We start from the raw sequence: 25,959 nt of genomic DNA, 5'->3' as shown, positions 1-25,959 counted from the left end.
TGGGTGAACATGAGAAAGGCAATTGAGAAGTGGTCCCGAGAATGTGGTCCGTGTAACCTAAGGCGGAAAAAGATGATACCAACCGGAGATCTCCCCTGCAGCCAATTATCACGAAGCGTCCCCTTGAGTTAGTGGCCATGGACCACGTGAAATTAACACCAAGCCAGTCAGGCTATGTCTATGCCCTCACCATTGTGGACCATTACTCTCGTTTCCTGGTAGTAGTGCCTGTGAAGGACCAAACAGCCAGAACAGCAGCTAGGGCATTTCAAGCATACTTTTGTCGACCCCACGGTTATCCTGAACGGGTAGTGACTGATCAAGGCCCTGCATTCGAAGCATAAGTGTTCGAAGAATTCTGTCACATGTACGGCTGTAAGAAAATAAGAACAACACCGTACCACCCTCAAACCAACGGACTGTGTGAGAAAATTCATCATGTGGTTATTGACTTGCTCAAGACTCTGCCTCTAGAAGAAAGAAACCAATGGCCAGAGAAGTTACCAGATCTGGTGGACCTGTACAATCATATCCCAGTAAACTCCACCAACTGCATCACCGCTTACTTGATGCGAGCAAGACCTGGCAAGTTGCCTGCAGACTTCGATATGGGAACTGTGTCCCCTGAAGCGGTTCAACAGATGGAAGATTGGGATACAGAGCGACAACAACAATACCGCAAGGTTCAGGAATGCGTAGAAAAGAGCCTGTCCCAAGCCAGAATGAGGCAAGAAAAGAACTACAATCAAACAGCCCCAGCAACTCCCTTATCACCTGGAGAACAGGTTCTCAAGAAAAAGCGGAAGATGCACAAATTAGATGACCAGTGGGAAAATGAACCCTACACAATTATCCCTTAAAATTGACAATAGCAAAGTGTGTCTCATAAATAAGGATGGAGGCAAAACATATCAGCAGTCTCAAGAGATTGTCTGAAAGTATGCCCTGAACGGTGTAAAATCAAAAAAGACGTTCAAGAAAGTCCCCAAATTCAAGAGAAAGAAGGAGAAATGATCCAAACAGTACTTGGAAAATTCCCCAAAACATGGACCCAAATAAATAAGGCTATAGTGGTACCAGTATTGACATTCCCGCAAGTGGTTGTACCAGAAACAGAAGAGGTTCCAGATCCACCTGGAGAACTGTCGATCCCAAGGCTAGATGCCACAGTGGAACAGGAGAATCAACCCCCCGCCAGTGGTGAATCTGTCATACCCTTGGTGAATCTAAGACCCCGTAGGCAGCAATCCCGCATACCCATCATAGTTAGTCCTACCAGCAACACTGAGGTAGTAGACACCCCAAGTAGTAGAGGATCAACGCCAGTACTACGCAAGTCCCAACGTAGTACCCAGGGACAGCCCCCTCTAAGGTATAGGAAATGAGAAGAAAAGTACCTAATAAAGTGTAAATAATTATTTTAAATGTTTTGTCTATAATGCTTTTGTTTAGGTGACTGAGTATATGGACAATTGGGTCACTGGACTATGGGTGACCAAAACTTTAAGTGTCTATAGTTAGCACACACTGTGCTCAAATTACCCCAGAAGAAAAACCCGTCCGGCAAAACATCGGGGCATCAATGCTCTGATGCACGCCCAGAGCCTACGTTGGGGGTTTTCTCGCGGTGGGTCCCCCATTGACTGGTACCTACACCTAGAGCAGTGTAATGGACACCCGGCAGGGAGCCACACTGGACTCGTATGATTGTATTGATAAAAGTTAAGTTTGTAACGTTTAAGAAAAATGCCTCCCAAAAAGGGATGGAATGTTATAATGTTATGCCTTGTTTATGTTTCTTCAGTCCGGGAGTACTGATTTTAACTAAGGGGGAGTGTGGCGCCCCAGCATCTGGTTGCCACAACAGTGTTGGCACTCCAAAGGGTTAATGCTGAGCCTGGAGGTAGTTGGGGAAGTCTATTGGCCAGTAAGCACCAACATGCAGGACGGTTTCAGCCTCAGGCCAACAGGGGGAGCTCTAAACCTGGGGTTCCAGGGAGCCTTCCTTAAGCCTGACCTAGGGGAGGAGTTAAGTAGTCTGAGAGAAACTTTGAAGAGGGAAGGAGTTGGAGTAGTGCAGTCCTGCGAGCTGGGGTTTGGGGCTAAGATAGCTCAGTCCAGAAAAGCAGGACCTGCAGAGAGGCACGGAGAAAAGATTCTGAGGAGAACAGATTTGTTCCGGTTCGCCTTAGAAGAAAACACTGAAAATTAGACATCGGAGTCTGTAGTTGCCAGGGTGTTAGATCCCCCAGTAACCGAATCCGAAGGGCAGGAGGACTGTAGGTCTCCTGGCCCCCAAAACAACCCGAAGGTACAGCTGCATTACCGGGGCCCGGTGTGGACTCCAGCAGAGAAGCATCAGAGAGGGCCTGTGCAGCCTACCATACGGGAATGGGATGTACCACAAGTCCCAGCAGAGAGAGGGCTCCCGCTAAACCAATATTGCAGGGTCCTGTAAAAGAGAAGAAAGAGTAAGGAGAAGGCCTCAATACTCACCTGGCCAAGGAGATAACCCCAACTGCTTCCAGGCCAACTGGATCGCCATTACCACTGTAACGTTCTCCCAGGACTGCACCGTTTGTCGCAGAGTTAAAGAAGGTAAAGAAACTGCTGTGTGTGTCTGTTCCTTTCACTGCCCTGTCAGCCCTGCACCGTTTCATTCACAAAACCATCATAGACGCTTACAAGCACCAACGGTTGCCCCTTGGTACCGCTCCACCTGTGGGGAGCAGAACCATCATAGCTGCCATTACATCAGCCCCGGAGACCCCATCCAGCAGCGGCGGCTCCATAGACGCAATCCACAGGTGGCATCACGAATATATATTTCCACAAACTTTAACACTACCATCTCTCCAATCAACACCGCCACTTTTATTGACTCCACCAGGGTGATGGAGTCGGGCCTCGCCACCGCTGCCTACCCTGGACTAATCCGGCCCGACACCGAGTCACCTAAGGCCCTGTGGTGGGCGAGTCATATGTATGTAGCAGAGCTATGTGTGTATGTATGTAGCAGAGCTATGTGTGTATGTAGCAGAGCTATGTGTGTATGTAGCAAAGCTATGTGTGTATGTATCAAGTAGAGCTATGTGTGTATGTATGCAGCAGAGCTATGTGTGTATGTATGTAGCAGAGCTATGTGTGTATGTATGAAGCAGAGCTGTATGTGTCTTGTATGTATCCAACAGAGTTGTGTGGTGTGTGTCTGTATGCATGCAGCAGAGCTGTGTGTGTCTTTATGCATGTATGATGTGTATCTGTGTATGTCAGTGTATATGACTGTATAGATGTGTCAGTTCTATATGTATTTTTGTGAGTTTGTCTTTAAATAAGTATATGTATGTGTACATATGTGTGTGTCTACGTGTGGATGGGGCCCACTGGGACTCTTCCGCCCGGGGCCCACAAAAACCTGCAGGTGGCCCTGCACCTCTGCTTGCAGGTTTTGTCATGCTTGTCAACCAGTATCCTCTCAGAACTGTCTTCAGCGATGCTGGTGGTGTCCTGCTGGATAAGCGCATCTGACCATCCTCTGAAAGTGTAGACTACGTAACTTTCATGAAAATGAACAAGTCATGGCTCTCCAATGACTTTTCCACCCCAGTTTCAGACTGTGCAGACTAGACAATGTTGTACTTTTCAGTGTGCTGCATAGGTATTGCGTTATTGCAGTTTGTGACACCTTTGTCGTGGCTTCTGTGGTGTAAGATGGTGAAGCGGCGAACTGTAGTGAACTCACTAGACCACAGGGGGGAACTTGGCTTACTCTTTAGTGGGAGGGGCTTCACTAAGTGTCGCGGGCGTAGGGGCCGCGCTTGCTACGCTCGGTTCCGGGGCTGCTGATGCTGCTGCTCGGTGGCTAGAGCGGTGGGCCGGACCTGGGGACTCGAGCAGCGCTCCTCGTCCATGAGTGAAAAGGGGGTGGTTTGTTTGGGGAGATAGTTCGTGATGCCACCCACGGGTCGTGGTGATAATGGGCACCACTGCTACTGGTGACGGGAATCTCGGCAGCAATGGCAGGGAGCAGCTAGGATGTTGGTTCCCCCTCCGTGGGTAGGGGTTGGTGATCCCGGGGCCCGGTGGTGATACGGGGAGGCAGGGTAGCTGGGGTGCAGGGTTGCGGAGGCAGCGCAGCGCGGAGCCGGATGGCACTGGTGTACTCACTCAGATAATCAATGACAGAGTCTCTGGTAAACCAAACGGCTGGATGGACGGGTCCCGCAGCCGGCTGCAGTGTTGTGCACTCCCTAGACAGGGTGATGGTGGCTGTCTTTCCCTGCACCTTGTAGAATGTTCTGACCCCTGTGGTTGCCCACCGGTAGTCCGCTCCCCGGTGTATAGGTGCCAGAGGAGCCCGTTTTGCCCGCAGGCTCTGGCCCTTGGATCTCTAGCCTATGGCGGTGGCTGTATATCCTCACGGTGTGGACTGTTGCCTTCTGTCGGGTCTTGGTTGTTAGGAAACCCCTGGGGTTCCGGTCACACTCGGATTTGACCGTTGTCGGCGACTCCAAACCTAGTTGGGGTTCGATGGCCCTGCCTGTGTGCTTAGCTTCACTCCGCTCCCCGGTTCGGTACTGGCGGGCCAACGCTAGACCCCGGTCCTACGGCTCTGCAGAGATTCACTAACTCCTGCAGACGGCCACCACCGTCTGCCAACCTTGCTGTCAGTGCCAGGGCTCCAACCCAGACACTTGCAGTTTTTCTGCTGTCACGTCTCAACTCCAAAACTAATCTGACACTTTTCCTGCCTCCAGACCTGTGAACTCCTCGGTTGGTGGGGCTAACCGCCTGGCTCCGCCTCACCTGGTGTGGACATCAGACCCTGGAGGGAGGCAACAAGGGTTTTTGTTTGACTGATGTTACTGTCTAAAGGAGGGGGTGTGTATGTTGTTATGTCTGTGACTACCTGGCTAGTCCAGGGCGTCACATTCCCCCTTGGTGAAATGCAGACCGTCCGCGGGCTGCCCGTCCATCACCGGTTTTATTTTTCTGAAAAATATAAATTAACATGTAAACATTGAACACAAGCATACTTTTTAGTTCTTCCCTTACGGGAGGCATAGCACTTTAACGTTTCAAACATATAAAAACATTTTTAATAATACCAAACTGGTTCATATTCGTCCGCTTTCTCCCACCCAAGCAACCTGATCCTTGATGCTGCCCCTAAGAAACGGGCAGCACCCCTCCTCCCCAGTCCGGAAGCAGGAACTCGGTTCCAGATTACCCAAGCGGGAACGTCATTTCATGGGGTCCTACGCCCAGGGAGACCCCGGACTCCCGGAGGATGGCCACCGGTCCTGGTGGTGGCTGGACCCCAGCCTGCTCTGCTGCGGGTCCTTCCTCCAATCTGCCTCTCTGGAGGCGGTACGGACGGAAAACGGCCCACAAATTATTTACAAGCCCACAAGTTTGTGGGTGGCCTGCAAGTTCTCGGCCATGTTCATAAGTAGTTCCTCATGTGGGCGGTGAAAACACACAGGGTCCCTACGGGGACAACTTGCTGGCAACGGCCGGGATAATCACTTGTAGATAATCTGGTTACAATTCGGATGATTAGTGTTCATTCATTCTGCTATTTACACAATCAACATATTGCACCCCTAGATGGCAGTTTTCCTATACCTAAGCGGGGGCCTACCTAGGTTGGGGCGTGTGGACCTTCTGGGGACAATGTCGCTAGTAGCGGGCAAGGGGAGAGATGAGACAACCGTTTCCTCTTCCCGTCTCTCAGATATGGCAAATGGAGACCCAAGGGGAGGGGTTGTAGGTGCATCCCTGGGCGCTTGTTCAAGTGGCTCACTGGCGGGTGTTTCCGTCTCCATTTCTTCCACGTCTTGTGGGAACATTATCACCGGAACAATCACCGCACCATTTTGCATAGGCCAGTCTGCTGGAAAATCACCCATCACTGTGTGGATCACCTCCTTCTCTTTTTCCCCGCTCGGCGTGGGAACCGGAACCTCATTTGTCACTCTCAAGGGGTGAGGGCATTTCTTCAGGTGGTCCCTGGAAACCGTAGTGGTGGCCCTCCCCTGGTTGCGACTGATCAGATAAGCCTTCTCATTCTCCCATTCAGTGGGCTGTATGACAAACGGGGTCTTTTCCCACTGGTCATCAAGCTTATGGGTCCTTCTCTTCCGTTTCAGCACCACATCCCCCGGCTCAAAGGGGACGGCTGACGCCCGTTTGTTGAAGCGTTGTGCTTGTTTCTCTCGGCTCTAATCGAGATTCTTCTCCACATACTCCTGGACCCGTCGGTATTGGATTTGTCGCCGGGTATCCCAGCCGGCAGTTGAGGGAAGGGCCTCTGGAGCCTCCAGGTCCATTTTTAGGGCCATCCAGCAGCCGGCCCGGTCGGGCTCTCATCAGATACGCCGGGGTGTATTTGGTAGAACTACAGGGAATGTTATTGTACATGTCTACCAGGTCAGGCAGCTTTTCTGGCCACAGGTTCCGCTCTTCCATGGGTATCACCTTGAGGAGATCCAGGACCAGGTGGTTCATCTTCACACATCTCATTAGTCTGGGCATGGTATGGTGTGGTCCTGATCTTCTTACAACCGTACAATTGGCAGAACTCTTGAAACACCTCTGATTCAAAGGCTGAACCTGGTCCGTAAGCACCCTCTCCGGGTATCCGTGCAGTCGGCAGAAGTAGGCCTGGAATGCCCTAGCTGCGGTACGGCCGGTCAAATCTTTGACTAGAACAACCAACATGAATCTGGAGTAGTGGTCCACGATGGTCAAGGTATAGGTATATCCATTCCGGTTGGGTGTGAGCTTGACGTGGTCCAAGGCAACCAACTCCAGCGGTTGATGGGTGACGATCGGCTGTAGAGGGGCTCTTTGGCTGACTTCATCCTTCCTTCTCAGCGCACAGGGGCCGCACTCTCGGCACCAGGCCTCCACAGATTCTCGCATCCCACTCCAATAAAACCGCTCTCTCAGCAACATTTCCAGCTTTTTCCAGCCGAAATGCCCGGTACCATCGTGATATGCCCATAGGACTTTGGGCACACTGGCCTGAGGGACCACCAGCTGATGAACCTTCTCGTGAGTCTTTGGGTTGATCAGCCCTCGATACAGCTTCCCTTTGTGCAGGTACAGCCGGGCCCGTTCTTTCCACAGCTGCTGGGCCTCAGAGGGAGCTGCAGGATCCATTCCAGAGGAGCCCTGCTCAGTCATGGTCTTGACCAGCTGGACGGCAGGCGCTTGGTCTTTGGTTTCTTGCCATCCCTGACTGGGCAGCGGGTCCAGCTTCGCCTGTTGTTGTTTGACATATAGTTTTTCGGCTAATGGCCGATGAAACGTGGGCAACTCAATTTCTTCGAGGTCATCGTCTTCCGACCCCCCATCCGGCAGGTGGGGCATCCGGGATAACGCATTGGTGTTCTTGTGGCCAGCTCTGTATTTGATAGTGAAGTTATAATTAGATAGCCTGGCCACCCACCGCTGTTCCAGAGCGCCCAGTTTGGCTGTGTCTAGATGGGTCAATGGATTATTGTCCGTGTAGGCAGTGAATTTTGCCGCTGCAAGGTAATGTCGGAACCTCTCGGTGATTGCCCACACCAGGTCCAGGAACTCAAGCTTGAAGAAGCTGTAATTTTCGGGGTTCCTTTCCGTGGGCCGGAGTTTTCTGCTGGCATAGGCGATCACCTTTTCCTTCCTGTCCTGGACCTGGGACAGAACTGCTCCCAAGCCCACATTGCTGGCGTCGGTGTAGAGAACAAACGGGAGGCTATAGTCGGGGTACGCCAGGACTTCTTCTCCTGTCAAGGCCATCTTTAGCTGGGGAAAGGACTCTTCGTGCTTCTCCTCCCACACAAACGGGGGCCCAGTGGCCCTGCCATCCTTGGTCTGTCCCACGAGGAGGTCTTGCTTAGGTGCAGCTATCTTCGTGTACCCCTTGAAGCGGCGATAATAGCCCACCAGGCCCAGGAACTGTCTCACCTCTCTCACTGTGGTCGGCCTCGGCCAGTCCTGGATAGCAGTGATATTCTCAGGATCTGGGGCGACACTTTCTGCGCTCACCACGTGTCCGAGGTACTGTACCCTAGGCTTCAGCAGGTGGCACTTGGAGGGCTTCAGCTTCATCCCATACTTGGCAAGGGACGTGAGCACCCCGGCCAGGTGCTCCAGGTGGGCCTAGTACATCTGGGAGTATACGATCACATCATCCAGATACAAGAGGACAGTTTCGAAATTGAGATGTCCCAGGCAACACTCCATGAGCCGTTGGAAGGTCCCAGGGCATTGCACAGCCCAAACGGCATACTGTTGAACTCGCAGAGTCCCATGGGAGTGGCAAATGCGGTCTTCTCATGGTCCTCTGGCGCGATCGCCACCTGCCAGTATCCGCTGGTAAGGTCAAGGGTAGAGAAGAAGTTAGCAGTTCTCAGCACAGCCAGCGACTCTTCGATACGAGGGAGAGGATAGGCATCTTTATGTGTTATTTGGTTGATCTTACGGTAATCCACACACATTCTCATGGCGCCATCCTTCTTTTACACCAGCACCAGTGGGGCTGCCCAGGGACTACAACTATCCCGAATGACCCCTGCCTCCTTCATTTTCCTCAACATGTCTTTGGCGCATTGATAATGTGTTGGCAGGATGGGCCTATACCTTTCTTTGATGGGTGGATGTAGGCCTGTAGGGATATGGTGTTGAACCCCTTTGATCCTCCCGAAATCTAATGAGTGCTTGCTTAAAACCTGCTCATACTCCTGCACTACCCTGTATACCCCTTATTTGTGATGCGTGGTTGTAGCTTCAGTGCCTACATGCAGTTCCTGGCACCACTCCTCTAGTTGTTTGGGTGGTATATGGTAACTGGCAGGGGGTGCTGAGGTAGGAGGGGCGGCTTCCTGAATGGTGTGAGGGTCTAGGGTAAGCAGCTTGGCAAGGGTAGCGTAACGGGGAAGCCTAACTTCTTCCTCCCCACAATTCAGCACTCTCAGAGGCACTCTCCCCTTTTTGACATCAACCACCCCCCTGGCCGTCATCACCGTGGGCCAGTGCTCAGAAGGCGTGGGTTCCACCATTGCCGGGTAGTCGCGCCCCTGGGGACCTACTGCTGTCCTGCACCAAATCATCATCTCGCTTCTTGGTGGCACCACTAAGGGGGCCACATCCATCACCCTTACTCCACCAATCTCTCCACCCGTTGAATTCACTTGCTGCCGATATAGGAGGGCCCGTATCTCACGCTGCACAGCCCTCTGTTGGCCTCTTCCTGCTGTAGCAGCCAACTGTTGCAACAAACTCAGCACCTCACTCATACAATGCTCCATCAAATTAGTCCCTAGAATTACTTTTGGGTTATGGTCACTGGGTTCATTCATCACCATAATCATTCCTTGGTGTTTTAGCTCCGCACGTCTCACGGTCAGGGTCACTTGTTTGTATCCCACTTGGGATAGAGGTAGTCCATTGGCCGCGACAAGGGTCAGGCTATCGTCAGAGGGGGCAAGTTCGTCAGTACCCCAATACTGCTGGTACAACGTATATGGTATAGTGGTTACCTGTGATCCTGTGTTTAATAGGGCCATGAGCGGGATGCCGTCCACGGCCAGAGGGATGATGGGACGAGCTCCAACGTACCGGTCTCGCCAATCAGGGGGGCCATCGGTGTCTACTCCTGAGGATTGGCCCTTGGCCCCAGGGGTCGCTCGTTTAACGGACATCGCCTAGAGTAGTGGCCAGGCTTGTTGCACCTGTAACAAATAGGAGGCTCATACCGTGAGTCATTGGTCCTTCTCTGCTGCATCCAGGGGACGTCTTCCGGGCTGTCGGCAAGCTGGATCTTCCCTGGGGGCTTGATTCTCGTCGGAAGCTGGAGTGCGGCGAGGATCTTGCCGAGGTCTCCATCCATGCGGCGGACCTGGGCAGCCAGGTCCTTAATCATCCCAACAGGCCCTGCAGGGGCCGGTAGAACCGGGAGGAGAGGTGCCACCGAGATGGGAGCCGTTTCAGCCGGCCATGGGGCCGCCTCAGGAGCATCTGGCGTTGGGGCCTGCAGGGCCTTGATGGCCCGCTCCTTCAACACTCTAAAGTCCAGATTGGGGTGTTCCAGGGCCCACAGCCGTAGCTGGTTGCGGTCTTCCGCAGACCCCAGCCTTTGCAAGAATTGTTCCACTAGCATCTTATTGCTGTCCACATCGTTAATAGTATCCACCCACTTCAGCGTACGGAGGGCTGTTTGCAGGCGCAAGGCATAGTCTCTTATATTATCCGCAGGCCACTGTCGGCATTGATAAAACTGCATCCGCAACTCTGCTTCCGTGCGGGTCTCAAAAGCGGTTTGCAGTTTCTCAAAAATGGTAGTCACTGAGGCCCGGTCCGCGTCGGTCCAGGTCTCCGTCTCCTGCTCAGCCGCGCCGGTTAGCTGCCCTAGCACTACCACAGCCCGTTGCCTGTCAGTCAAGGGATACAGGTAAAGGACTGGGCCAATCTTTTTCCGGAACACGTGTAAAGCATCAGGCTTCCCATCGTACTGCGGTAGCCAGGTAGCACCAGGCACATAGGGCAGGGAGAATGGCATTACCTGGGCGACCGCTGGACCCGCGGCCTCCCCCGCTCTTGCGACCGGAGCAAGGGCTGCCCCACTTCCATCTGCGGGCGCCGCTGCGGCTGCGACCGCCGCTCCTTCAACAGCTCCGTCGGGCGCAGACATCTTTTTCCCGTCCCCCTTGGTTCTTTCTAGCACTTCCACTTGTTGGGGACGGGGCTTCACTTTCGCGCCTTCCCTGCTCGGGGAAAACGCTCGAGCGGGAAATCTTCGCGCCAAAAGATGGCGGCAGTTCAAAATTTTCGGCCGGACACCGCCGGCGGGGACTACAAGGCGCACTTCTACCGGTAGGTAGATCGGTTCTATCCTGTTCGTGACCCCAAGTTGTTGCGGGCAGAGGGGACGCGCTTGCTACGCTCGGGTTCGGGGCTGCTGATGCTGCTGCTCGGTGGCTTGAGCGGTGGGCCGGACCCGGGGACTCGAGCAGCACTCCTCGCCCACGAGTGAAAAGGGGGTGGTTTGTTTGGGGAGATAGTTTGTGACGCCACCCACAGGTCGTGGTGATAATGGGCACCACCGCTGCTGGTGACGGGAATCCCGGGAGCGATGGCAGGGAGCAGCTAGGATGTTGGTTCCCCCTCCGTGGGTAGGGGTTGGTAATCCTGGGGCCTGGTGGTGATATGGGGAGGCAGGGTAGCTGGGGTGCAGGGTTGCAGAGGCAGCGCGGCGTGGAGCCGGATGGCACTGGTGTACTCACTCAGATAATCAATGACAGAGTCTCTGGTAAACCAAACGGCTGGATGGATGGGTCCCACAGTCGGCTGCAGTGTTGTGCACTCCCCAGAAAGGGTGATGGTGGCTGTCTTTCCCTGCACCTTGTAGAATGTTCTGACCCTTGTGGTTGCTCACCGGTAGTCCGCTTCCCGGTGTATAGGTGCCAGAGGAGCCCGTTTTGCCTGCAGGCTCTGGCCCTTGGATTTCTAGCCTATGGCGGTGGCTGTATATCCTCACGGTGTGGACTGTTGCATTCTGTCGGGTCTTGGTTGTTAGGAAACCCCTGGGGTTCCGGTCACACTCGGATTTGACCGTTGTCAGCAGCTCCAAGCCTAGTCGGGGTCCGATGGCCCTGCCTGTGTGCTTAGCTTCACTCCGGTCCCCAGTTTGGTACTGGCGGGCCAACCCCCGACCCCAGTCCTACGGCTCTGCAGAGATTCACTAACTTTTGCAGATGGCCACCACCGTCTGCCAACCTTGCTGTCAGTGCCTGGGCTCCAACCCAGACACTTGCAGTTTGTCTGCTGTCACTTCTCAACTCCAAAACTAATCTGACACTTTTCCCACCTCCAGACCTGTGAACTCCTCGGTGGGTGGTGCCAACCGCCTGGCTCCACCCCACCTGGTGTGGACATCAGACCCTGGAGGGAGGCAACAAGGGTTTTTGTTTGTCTGATGTTACTGTCTAGGGGAGGGGGTGTGTATGTTGTTATGTCTGTGACTACCTGGCTAGTCCAGGGCGTCACATAAGCACCCACTGTGAGGCAGGCTCCAGGTGCCACTCCCAGGATAGTGACCGGGAATGTGGCAGCTGATCCACAGGGGAAGGACAGACACAGAGATGCGAACAGGCAGAGTCTCTAGTGTAGACAGGAACCACCAGGATGGCTGAGGCAGGTAGCACAGCCAGGATGGACAGGTACAGTCACTAGTTTAGACAGTAATCACCGGCACAGCTGAGGCAAGTAGCATGGCCAGGGCGAACAGGTACAGTCATTAGTATAGACAGGAACCACCGGCACAGCGGAGGCAAGTAGCATGATCAAGGCGGACAGGTACAGTCACTAGTATAGACTGGAACTACCGGGAGAGCTGAGGCAGGTAGTATGGGCAGGACGGACAGGCACGGTCACTAGTACATACAGGAACCACCAACAGGATGGGATTTAGAGTAACAAGGTACTAGCGGGGCAAGGAGACTGGAATGTACACTGGTTAGGTAACAGACAATGGACAAGGGGACCTGACAACTAACTTACTAGGGGACAAACCACTAACTAACTAATAATGTTGCTCAGGAACCTCTCCTAATGGGAAGGTACCTTAAGTGCCCAGTAACTCTCAGCAATAGGTTGAGGGGCACTTTCAGGAAATCGCACTCTTGCCCTTTAAGAGAACGGCAATGGAGCATGCATACACCCTAGGAGCACTGCCAGAGGACCTGTGCGATGTATATAGGCTCCAGGAGGGGAAGCAGGGGACACCCATGTGGAGGACTAATGGGAAGTCAGGCCACGTGGTGTGGGCCGTCCAAGGCGGTAAGTGAGTTGGCGTCCCTGCAGGAAGGAGAGAGAGGAGTGCAGGGATGCTGGCGCTACATTTGGCTTGTCTTGCTACTGCTGCTGATGTTACTAGTACCTGCCTTGATGTTGCAACAATCAAGCAGTGTGTCCACCTCTGTTACTTTTACACCTTGACTATTTGTTATATATGAAGCAACTACTATTCCTCCTACTTTTGCTTCCTCCTGAGTCATGACAAGCCTAATTTTCTTTTAAAATGGAGGCTCTTAATCGGATCTACTTTTTGTGTGTTGCATGTAATGGCATGGATCTTAGACCAAGAGGCCTACACCTGTCAATCATCCACCTACCTCTTGATTTGAAAAATGTAAATCTTGGGCCACACCCGTGTGGTGCAAGGCCAATGCCAGACTGCTGTGAAAAGACATTATGGGTATTCTGGCAGAATTAATGAAATTGTCTTGGTGTCTGCCTCTAATTTTGGCAAATATGGAAACTTTCAGTTGGGTCCCCAAGTTGTGTCGTGACTGTAATAGCAGGGGTCTCAGAGCAAGACACATATCAGTCAATCATCCACCTATCTCTTGATTTGAAAAATATAAATGCTGGGCAATACCTTGTTTAATGCATGGCAAAAGCAAAACAACTGTGAAAAGACACTATAGGTACTCTGTGGCAATTGATGAAACTGTTCTAATGTCTGCCCACAATTTTTGGCAATATGGAGACTTTTAGTTGGCTCAGCAAGTTGTGACATGTCTGTAATGTCAGGTGTCTCAGAGCAAGATGCCTACACTAGAGATGACTGAGTACAGTAATATTTGTAATCCCTATACTCGTAATTAGTACTTTGTAATACTCGCGTATTCGTTCCAATGGGAAATGCAAGTCATTTTCTACTGGACCCAACAAAGAGGTGTGGGGGCTTAAGGAAAAGGATGAAATGAATGGAAAAGTGATGAAACTGAATGAGGAGAGCCTGGAGAATATGCCTGCCTGCATTTTAGACTCCCATATGGTTTCTGGGAATAAAGATGTCACAGGATTACGCCACTTTTATTGATGCACAAGAACACCTACGAAATCTAACCTAAATTGCATTTTACAGGCCAAAAAGGTTAAAAAAACCCAGCTTTTTCTGCATAATCATTTGTATATATAAGGCTAAATAAATCGAAGAAAAAAGAAATATGCCTTTTAGCCTTTGTTCACATGTAGTATTTTGGCTTTTTTTACTTTTACAGTTGTCAGGGCCCTGACTTATACATTTTGTAGGTCCCTCTGTCATACATAATTCCTAGTTAGCTATTCCCTAGCAGTTTACAAGGCCAGCTAGGATGTGCCCATTGGTATATTGTTATTTGACATGAAGGCCCTCAAGTAGTCCTGTAACATATGTTTTGGAGGGACTGCTATTACTTATACATTTGGGCGGTCCCTCCCTCATTGAGACTCAGATAGTGGAATACATATACCATAGCAGTTTATGATGCACCCATTGTAGGGGGTCACAACCTGGTTATTGCATTTTTTTACCTTGCTAACGTTCTGGTTTTGACCCTGCCTGGCGACTATCCCCCTCTCTGGACTACAGCCTACCTTAGGCAGTGAACCCCTGGACCCTGCAGTAATTCCAGATCCCTGTAAAGGGGTTAAAGGGTTTCTGGGTATCTCGGGGTCCTGCTTAGTGGGTGGCTTGCCGTTACACTTGCCCATCCAATCCTCAACCTGGTAATCCTTCTTCCCCATCAGTCACAGGAGACATATGACCCTAAGCTTGGCCACTCCGAGGATCTGTTTTGTATGTATCCTTTGGTTGGCTCTGGCCTCTCACCGTGCAGTATTGAAGAGGGATATGAGGAGGTGGCATGCGTTAATGCGCAAGTATTTGATGACCGACGGCCAAAAGAAAGCCACTTTGAGGAAGCTGATTTATTGTCTCGAGAGGTGGAGGCTGATGACGAGTCAGCTGATCCGACCTGGACTGTTGACATGCATAGCCAGCACAGCAACACAGAGGAAGATGGATATGTAGCACCAACACAGGCACCAATGGATAGTGGTTTTCTCAGAGTGAGAACTGGGTCAACTGTTCCGAAGATCACCCCCACTGTGGCCCATGTCCGGGCAAGGGGTCGTTTAGCCGCTGTCTGGAAGTTTTTTTTCTTAAAGTTCTTTAGAGAAAAACATTGTAGACTGTAGCATCTGCCATACCAAGTTGAGGAGAGGGCAGGGCAAAGGCAACCTGAGTACCACCAGTATGCGGAACAACATAACAGCCAAGCACCCCAGCAATAATAATATTATTATTAATAATAATAATAATAATAATAATCTTTATTTCTATAGTGCCAATATATTCCGCAGCACTTTACAATTCAAAGATTCATATAAAAGCAAGTAACAGTTATAGAAAATACAATAACTATAGCAAAAAACACAACCCTGCTCATGAGAGCTTACAATCTACAATGAGGTGGGGGGGCAAGGTACAGGTGCTTATTTCCAATGACAATCCACCCATCTCAAAGAAATGTTGGATAGATAAAGATTGCGTGAACCAGTAAGCCAATCTCTAAGGTGCTTTTGGGTGCAGTGGAGTTTGATGGAGAATTATGTTGTGAGACGTCGTGGAGGGACTATGTGAATTCATTCTGAGTAGGGAGTGTAATAGGCCACCCTAAAAAGATGTATTTCTAGGGAGCGTCTGAAGCTGAGTAAGTTGTGGGTCATCCTGGTATCTTGGGGCAGAGCATTCCAGAGGATTGGTGCAGTCAGGAAATGTGTGGTGGCTCCTGCTGTGTGTAGGAGACTGTGTGGGGGCTCTTGCTGTGCGTAGGAGGCTCTGTGGGGGCTCCTGCTGTGCGTAGGAGGTTGTGTGGGGGCTCCTTCTGTGTGTAGGAGCCTGTGTGGGGGCTCCTGCTGCATGTAGGAGGCTGTGTGGGGGCTCCTGCTGTGTATAGGAGGCTGTGTGGGGGCTCCTGCTGTGTGTAGGAGGCTGTGTGGGGGCTCCTGCAGGTATTTGCATAATGTTGTAGTGTGGCCTCTAGATATAACTCCTGTGGACCCCAGACACTGGAGTCTGACCCTGTATGCAGCCTATCTTTTATATAGTATCTACTGTATGTGTGTCATGCATTTGGTGTAATTTATGCAGTGACAAAATGACTGGGCCTGTGGGTGATGGGGGCGATCGGTATTTCCTTGGATGCATGGTTGAACACCATCGAGGAGCAGATGGCCACTGGCTCCCTGTTTCACTGCAGCTGTGGGCTCCGAATAGGTGTAATGACATCAGGGAGAGCCTGTGACGTGATGCCGGTGGGCCCTCCAGCTGCGGCCAGAGTGGGTGCAGAGCATATGTAGGGGGTAATATATATATATATACATATATAATAATTTTATTTTCCACCCTAAATATGCCCTGTACCTGTCACATGTAATGTAATGTCATTCTGAATATTGACCTGCCATATCCTATAGGTGTGTAATATGCACTCTGTTAGGATTTCACTTGCTGATTCGAGTAGTCATCATCTGATCGCTCACATGCGATTTGCAGTGTGTGGTCATCTGCCGAATGACTCTCCTCCTGTTTCTCTCAAATTGAAAATTATAACAATGAGAGAAGCAGGAGGAGACGTCATTCAGCAGATGACCCCCAGTCCGCAAATCACTGGTGAGCGATCACATGTCCACTCAGATTGGCAAATGAAATGTTAGCCGTATATTACACACTTTGGGGATTCAGCTAAAGTGCAGAATGTCACACAAGGGAGACACTGGTCAGTCCAGGGCAGCAGAGCAGGGAGAAGCCGCCGGGAACCGGCCTCCTGGGCTCCTCATCCTGATTGCATCGTCCCCGGCCAGATATTAAATGTGTGTTTTATCTGAAATGTGGCAGCATCAGAGAAAAATATACACAACTGCAATAATGGAGCCAGTGTCTGACTCCTTCCACCCAGGGGTCGTGCAGGAGGAATTAGCGGTCAGGGACCTTATCTTGTAGCAAAGTAACATTGAAGTCTCATACGTGACATGGCGTCTGCATATCACATGCAATGGTTTAGTGTAGGTATGAAGGCCATTCTATCAATGTAATGTATAGAGATGAGCGAACCGGTCCCGGTTCGGCTCGAGGTCGGTTCGCCGAACGGAGGTCCTGTTCGAGTTCGGTTCGTCGAACGTTCGACAAACCGAACTCGAACCGCATAGGAAACAATGGCAGGAATTCACAAACACATAAAAACACATAGAAAACACCTTCAAAGGTGTCCAAAAGGTGACAAACAACTCACAACACAACACAAACACATGAGAAAGTGACAAGGACATATACTCATGTGAAAACAAAAGAGCAGGACAAGGAAAAAGAGGAGGAGACACAGATATAGGCATGGCACGCCCTTCTAAAATCATGCAAAACACCGCAAGGTGACTCCAAGCGGAGTCTTCCTTTTTTCCAAAAATTGGGCCACACACACACCCACCCATTCAGTGGCAGCAGTTGTGCCCCAGATGTACAATTCACAGCTAGGTTTGCATCAAGCACATTCAAAAATACGCCATAATTAACCGTCCCCAGGATGACACCAGGGTAGGTAGCAAAGTCTTTCCTGATCCCAGCTCTGTTCATCTTGGCTCCTTTTAAAAAACACAGCAAGCAAGGGTTACTCCAAGCAGAGTCTCCCTTTTTTCAAAAAATTGGGCCCCACACACACCCACCCCTTCAGTGGCAGCAGTTGTGCCCCATTTGTACACTTCACAGCTAGAATTGCATCAAGCACATTCAAAAATACGCCATAATTAACCGTCTCCAGGATGACACCAGGGTAGGTAGCAAAGTCTTTCCTGATCCCAGCTCTGTTCATCTTGGCTTCTTTTAAAAACAATGTAAGCAAGGGTTACTCCAAGCGGAGTCTCCCTTTTTTCCAAAAATTGGGCCCTACACACACCCACCCCTTCAGTGGCAGCAGTTGTGCCCCATTTGTACACTTCACAGCTAGGTTTGCATCAAGCACATTCAAAAATACGCCATAATTAACCATCCCCAGGATGACACCAGGGTAGGTAGCAAAGTCTTTCCTGATCCCAGCTCTGTTCATCTTGGCTCCTTTTAAAAAACACAGCAAGCAAGGGTTACTCCAAGCGGAGTCTCCCTTTTTTCAAAAAATTGGGCCCCACACACACCCACCCCTTCAGTGGCAGCAGTTGTGCCCCAGTTATACAATTCACAGCTAGGTTTGCATCAAGCACATTCAAAAATACGCCATAATTAACCGTCCCCAGGATGACACCAGGGTAGGTAGCAAAGTCTTTCCTGATCCCAGCTCTGTTCATCTTGGCTCCTTTTAAAAAACACAGCAAGCAAGGGTTACTCCAAGCGGAGTCTCCCTTTTTTCCAAAAATTGGGCCCCGCACACACCCACCCCTTCAGTGGCAGCAGTTGTGCCCCAGTTGTACACTTCACAGCTAGATTTGCATCAAGCACATTCAAAAATACGCCATAATTAACCGTCTCCAGGATGACACCAGGGTAGGTAGCAAAGTCTTTCCTGATCCCAGCTCTGTTCATCTTGGCTTCTTTTAAAAACAATGTAAGCAAGGGTTACTCCAAGCGGAGTCTCCCTTTTTTCCAAAAATTGGGCCCCACACACACCCACCCCTTCAGTGGCAGCAGTTGTGCCCCAGTTGTACACTTCACAGCTAGATTTGCATCAAGCACATTCAAAAATACGCCATAATTAACCGTCCCCAGGATGACACCAGGGTAGGTAGCAAAGTCTTTCCTGATCCCAGCTCTGTTCATCTTGGCTCCTTTTAAAAAACACAGCAAGCAAGGGTTACTCCAAGCGGAGTCTCCCTTTTTTCAAAAAATTGGGCCCCACACACACCCACCCCTTCAGTGGCAGCAGTTGTGCCCCAGTTGTACACTTCACAGCTAGATTTGCATCAAGCACATTCAAAAATACGCCATAATTAACCGTCCCCAGGATGACACCAGGGTAGGTAGCAAAGTCTTTCCTGATCCCAGCTCTGTTCATCTTGGCTCCTTTTAAAAAACACAGCAAGCAAGGGTTACTCCAAGCGGAGTCTCCCTTTTTTCAAAAAATTGGGCCCCACACACACCCACCCCTTCAGTGGCAGCAGTTGTGCCCCAGTTGTACAATTCACAGCTAGGTTTGTGTGGCGCCCCTGACCTGGTCAGGCACCACAGAGTATTGCACCCATGCGGGAGCAATGCTTCCAGGTAATCTCCAAAGGCCAGGATGAGGTGCACACACAAACATATAGTGACCAGGCCTCCCACATTACCAGAGGGGACCCTTGGGTAGCCAGTAGGGGTTAACTTTCAATTCCCAGCTGGGGGTGTGTTCAGGGGCTGGTTGCTAGGAAGCAGGGCAGAGAGAGAGAGGAAGAGGGGAGTCTAGAGGAAGAAGTTGAAGTGTGTGGAAGGGAGCAGAGGAGCTCTCGTGTCAGACAGGTCCTGAGGAGTGCCGTAGCTGAAAGCGGGGGAGAAAGGAGTACCGTGGGTCGGCCTGAAAATCATCCAGAGAGAGAAGGGTGGCTGAGTACGGAGATCCCGGTATCCGAGCACACAAGGGGAACTAGATCCCCAGTTCATGCAGCAAATCATTCGGAGCTGCTCAACTCACAGGTGGGGATACTTCATGCCCTCACCACTACTACGCAGAGCTCGGGCCAAGCAGCAATCATCGGGCCCATAAGGGGACAGGGCCAGAAGCCATCCCACCAAGGCCACGCTGCCGGCAGACGAGCCAGAGAGAGGGGAGCAGGGTGGTAACAGCTTCCCTGGAGGGGTCCTAGCACGCTTCAAGCAAAGGATCCTCCTAAAACAGAAAGAGTGCAAGGAAGGCGAGTGGACAGCTACCCTCAGAACGGCCTCCTGGAATTCCTGGTTCAACCTGGTTATCACAGTGTCGCCCGGGCATCTCACCGTGACCTCCAAACAGTGAGTAAACACGTTGAAAGACTTCTTGGACTGTGTTTGAGTCATTCTGCGACCTGTGGTCCCACACACATACACCGGGGCCTCGGGCTTGCCTCACTCTCAGGGGGCTAATATACTGACTGCACCCACCATCAGCCCCAGGCATCCCTTAATCTGCAGTCGCGGTCCCCGCTGACCGCAATACTGAGAGTGGCGTCACGACAATCCCAAATAGAAGATTTCCTACCTGTGACCAGACTGTTCCATCCACGTGGAGTCCCTGAAGGTAATGCACAGACACATACTAGCGGGGCTTCACAACTTCTGGCGTCACGAACAGGATAAGGACTAGACCTGTTCAGACAGGTGACCGTGTGCCTCAGAGGTCCGACCGCAAAAATTGAACCGCCGCCATATTGCCATCTTCAAAAGCGCGCGCTGCAGCCCGCGCGAGGGAGAAGAGCACCGCCCACGAAGAGGTGTGGCCGCCCCAGAATCCCCACAATTCGGAGAGCGTTCTGACCCAGGAAGTGGAAAGGGGGCGCGGGGATTTTTGAAGAAAAATGGACGCTGCAGGAGGTAATGCCCCTGGTCAGGGCGACGCAGCCCAAGCGATGCCAGCCCCCGTCGCGCTGGACGCAGCAGCGCCTGGTGCCGGTGCCGCGGTCGCAGCCGCGCCGGCTGAAATCTCCCCCATAATGCCAGTTTCCTTGCTGTATGTCCCAGGAGCGCAATGGCTGCCCCAATACGCCGGTAAAATAGACACGCTGACCGGGTTTAAGAAGAAGATCAGCACCCTGCTAGACATGCACGCGATGACTGGTAAGCAGAGGGCCGCTGTGGTGCTGGGACAATTGACTGAGGCAGCAGAATTGGAAGCTGAGTCCTGGACCAATGATGACCGGAGCTCTGTTGAGACCATCTTTGCCAAACTAGCAGCTGCTTTTGAACACCGCACCGAGGGAGAGCTGAGGACGGACTTCTATAACTGCCGGCAGAAGCCCCAAGATAGCATAAGAGCCTATGCCCTCAGGCTGCAGGCTGCACTACGGGCTCTCAAGCTGGTGGACCCTGTCAGTGATCAGGAAGGAAACCGGATGATGAAGGAACAATTCTTGCGGGGCCTGCGTTCTCCTGAGGATGGGAAGCAGATGAAGCTGTGGTCCCTGGAACACCCTGACGTGGACTTTGCCATTCTGAAAGACAGGGCAGTGAAAGCACTCCAACCTCCTGTGGACACAGACCCCGTCGCACCAGCATGGCCTGCCAGTTCCACGGCTGCAGGAGCGGAATCCTCCTCGCAGGCCCTGGTAACTGCAAAAGGACTCAACACGCCAGCAGAGACCATAAATACACTATCCTCCCAGGTGCAACAGCTCACTAAGGACGTCGCACAAATCCTGAAAGCAATGCAGTTGCCCTCAGAGACCAAAGTCCCTCATCGGATCCTGCTAGCTGACAACCCAGAGGACGTCCCTTGGATGCGGAGGAGAAGAGGTCCCCCAACCCGAGGCAGGAGCAGTGATCGCTATGACTCATCTGGACAACCCATCTGTCGTCGTTGCCAGGAGGCAGGACACTATGCAAGGGCCTGTCCTTTAAACGAGCCAAACCTGGGGCCGGGGGCCAGTCCTCAGGATTAAGAAGATCAGGCCCAAGTCGCTGCTGTGATCAGTACGTGGGTGGACGTCCTGTCCTGTCCATCGTCCTGGACGGGATCCCTACCCCGGCATTATTGGACACCGGCTCTCAGGTCACCACGATCCCGTATGTCCTTTATCGTAGGTTTTGGTCGGACGACGATCTCCGACCACCGGACCCCTCCCTCACCATCTATGCTGCCAACGGACAACCTATAGACCAGATCGGGGTCAAAGAGGTAACCATAAAGGTGGGAAGGCAGGAAATGAAGGGACAAGGACTGATTGTTGTGGACACTGATATTAGAGAAAGGAACCCGCAAATGATTTTAGGCACTAATGTCATAGAAAATTGCCTAGGGGAAGTGTTGTTGTTGCTTCACCAGATTGTTGAAGGTGCTGAGGGCAGGTCGCAAAGAGCCTTGCAAAAGGAGATCCGAATCATTCTGAGGAAGCAACAGGTAAAACAGGCTGGCGGTGAGATTGGTAGTGTACGGGTGATGGATGCAAACCCCATTGTGATACCCCCACGGAGTGAAATGATGATGTGGTGTAGAGCAGCGGTAGGTCTCAGAGGACAAGATTACCAGGCTGTACTAGAGCCCACTCATTCAGACCACTGGCCCACGATTCTGACAGCCAGGGGGGTAGTTGATGTACACAAGGGACGAGTGCCTGTACGAGTGTTGAACTGTGGGGAGGAGGAAGCCAGACTACCAAGGTACGCTACCATAGCCAAACTGTTTACATGCTCAGATGACGCCATAACACCTGTAGGTCCCCTGACACAAGCTGACTCAACAGAGGACGAGACCTCCCAAAAGCAGTTAGAGGACTGGTGCCAGAAACTACACGTGGGGACTGACTCTACACCCGTCTACCAGAAACATGGGGTTTACAGGGTCGTGCAGGAATACGAGCAGGTCTTTAGTAAGAACCCACTAGACTTTGGTAGGATCAAAGGGGTGCAACATCACATACCCACAGGCAGTCATCCTCCCATTAAGGAAAGACATAGGCCTATTCCACCAGCCCATTACCAGCGCACAAAGGACATGCTGAAGGACATGAAGGAGGCAGGCGTCATAAGGGACAGTTGTAGCCCCTGGGCGGCTCCCCTGGTCCTGGTAAGAAAGAAGGATGGCACGATGAGGATGTGTGTGGATTACAGACGGATAAATCAGATAACACACAAGGATGCCTACCCTTTGCCAAGGATAGAGGAATCCCTCGCTGCCTTGAAAGCCTCTAACTACTTTTCTACCCTAGATCTTACTAGTGGCTACTGGCAAGTATCTGTAGCAGAAGAAGATCGGGAGAAGACGGCCTTCACCACCCCAATGGGCCTCTGTGAGTTCAACAGCATGCCATTTGGACTCTGCAATGCCCCCGGGACCTTCCAGAGGCTTATGGAATGCTGCCTAGGGCACCTCAACTTTGAAACCGTCCTGCTCTACCTGGATGATGTCATCGTGTACTCCAAGACCTACGAGGACCACCTGAAACACCTGGCTGAAGTCTTTGAAGCACTATCCCGATATGGAATGAAGCTGAAACCATCCAAGTGCCATTTACTGAAGCCAAAGGTCCAGTACCTAGGTCACGTGGTCAGTGCAGAAGGAGTAGCACCGGACCCAGAGAAGGTCACAGTCATCCAGGAATGGCCCACACCTACTACCGTCCGGGAGGTACGTCAGTTCCTTGGCTTGGTAGGCTACTACAGAAGGTTCATCAAGGGCTACACGAAAATGGCAGCGCCTTTGCAAGAGCTCCTGGTAGGCCACCCAAAGAAGAAAGGAAAGATCTCCGGCCCGCCATTTCACTGGGGAGAAGCAGAAGAACACTCCTTCAGACAAATGAAAGGGGCCTTGACGGGTGAAGAGATCCTAGCCTACCCTGACTACGGTCTGCCATTCGTACTGTACACCGATGCCAGTAATGTGGGACTGGGAGCAGTGCTTTCACAGGTACAGGGAGGCAAAGAGCGTGTGATTGCTTACGCCAGCAGGAAGCTCAGGCCTACTGAAAGAAACCCGGAGAATTATAGCTCATTCAAGCTAGAGTTCCTGGCCATGGTATGGGCTATCACAGAGCGGTTCAAGCACTACCTGGCAGCCACCAAATTCACTGTCTTCACGGACAACAACCCCCTGACCCACTTGGATACTGCTAAATTGGGTGCCATGGAGCAGCGTTGGGTAGCCCGACTGGCGAATTATGACTTTACTGTCAAGTATCGAGCTGGCCGCAAGAACGGCAACGCAGATGCTCTGTCCAGGATGCCTAACCTAGCAGACGAGGGTGAAGATGTAGATGATCTTGAAGAGATTGAGCTGCCAGCGTTCCATCGCCATGGAGCAAAACAGTGTCGGCAGTCGCGTGCCAACCGCCAAGAGGTGACCCTGAACCCACTACCTCACTACAACTGGAAGGAGACCCAGGAAAATGATCCAGCGGTAGGCTTGGTAAAGAAACTGATCAGCCAGCCGGGCGCCAGCCTTGACAAAGGAGCCCCACCTGAGGCACAGTACCTATGGAAGGAGAGGGGTCGATTATTCATCTATCAAGACAAACTTTACAGGAGCATCATTGACCCGAGGACGCATGAGAAGGTGTGGCAAGTGATTGTACCACAGAAGGACACGAGGATGGTGCTAGAAGCCTATCACAATGGTGCAGGCCATTTTGGTTGGAAGAAACTGGAGGCCCTACTTAAAGTAAGATTCTACTGGGTGGGCATGAGATCTGCCCTAGAGAAGTGGTGTCGAAACTGCGGGCCCTGCAATCTTAGAAGAAAAGACCAGCACAGCCAGAGAGCACCACTCCAGCCAATCCAAACTAAACGGCCCCTGGAGATCGTGGCCCTGGACCATGTAAAGTTGGCACCCAGCAGACAAGGCTACAACTACGCTTTCATTATGGTTGACCACTACTCCAGATTCCTGGTGGTAGTACCAGTCAAGGACTTAACAAGTTAAACTGCAGCCAAAGCTTTCCAGACACACTTCTGTCGACCACATGGCTATCCAGATCAAGTGCTCACTGACCAAGGACCAGCCTTTGAAGCTGAAGTGTTTAAGGAGTTTTGTAACCTATACGGCTGCCAGAAGATCCGTACTACGCCTTACCATCCTCAGACCAATGGCATGTGTGAGAAGATGAACCACATCATTCTCGACCTTCTGAAGACGCTCCCACTAGAAGAACGAAGTCAGTGGCCGGAAAAACTGCCCGATCTAGTGGAGATGTATAACAACATCCCTGTGAGTTCCACGAACTGCACACCGGCATACCTGATGAGGGCCAGACCAGGGAGATTGCCAGTAGATCTGGAAATGGGAGTTGAGACCCCTGAAGACCATCTACAAGGTGCTGATTGGGATTCCAACCGCCAAGCCCAATACAAGAAAGTACAAGAGTGTGTGGAGCGAAGCCTGACTCAGCAGCGTGAGAAACAAGAAAAGGCCTACAATCGAAAAGCACCTGCTGTTCCTTTGATGCCAGGAGATATAGTTCTCAAAAGAAAGAGAAGACGTCATAAACTTGACAATCACTGGGAAGAAGAACCCTATACTGTGTTACCATCGACGCTTAGCAATGAAAAGACATGCCTTATCAGCAAAGATGGAGGAAAAACAACAGCTGTCGTTTCTAGAGATCGCTTAAAGAAATGTCCTGAACAACTAAGAATCCCTGAAGAAATTCCCAACCCTTTGCCAGTTCAAGAACCAAAAGAAAAGATGATCCATACTGTACTTGGAGATTTTCCAGCAAGTTGGCCTCAATACAATGGAGCAGTAGTTATTCCGGTTATTACATTCCCTCAATCTGGAGAAGTAAGAGACCCAGAAGAACCTGTTCAGAACCTGGAAGAGCCAAATGTAGCTGAAGCAGAAGACCATGCACTGGTATCAATACCTAGCACACCTATTATTCACATTGAGACACATACATCGGGTGGGAGGACACAACCTCAGACAGATGACAGTATAGTACTGCGTAGGTCAACCCGCAGCAACTTTGGTCAGCTCCCATTACGCTATAGAGAAAGTACAGTTTAGTTCAAAGTGACGGTATGAAAGGTAATGTTTAACCTGTTTATAGTTAAGTAACGTTTAAGCGAAATGTGCCCACAAGGACTATTGTGAGACCTCCTTAAAATGTTAGACCACTGGTTATGAACTGGCTTTAACCACAAACTTTGCATTGTAAAAAGTTGCCTCCTTGGTATCAACCCCAGAGTCTGCCTGTTGAGGGGCATGGCTCTGCACCAACAAGGGGGCACGCCTGTTTATGGGGCCTGCCCTCCAACACTCGGAAGCGGGTACGCCTGTTTATGGGGCCTACCTTACACCACTCCCCTCAGGAGAGGAAGATTGGAGGAAAGGTCTGGGGAATGTGATGGCCCAGCCCTGGTCACCAAAAGGACCGGCGACCTACCTCCTGGAGGTTTTTGGGTGGGGTTCGGACATGTGGGTGGTTGGTGGTGGAATGGTACCTGGTATGTTTAAATGTAAATAATTGCCCCTGTGTGGGAAAAGTTTGTATTTACCT

Source organism: Anomaloglossus baeobatrachus, chromosome 3 (genome assembly GCF_048569485.1).
Source record: "Anomaloglossus baeobatrachus isolate aAnoBae1 chromosome 3, aAnoBae1.hap1, whole genome shotgun sequence".
Taxonomy (NCBI): Eukaryota; Metazoa; Chordata; class Amphibia; order Anura; family Aromobatidae; genus Anomaloglossus; species Anomaloglossus baeobatrachus.
Note: the sequence above shows the minus strand (reverse complement) of the source record.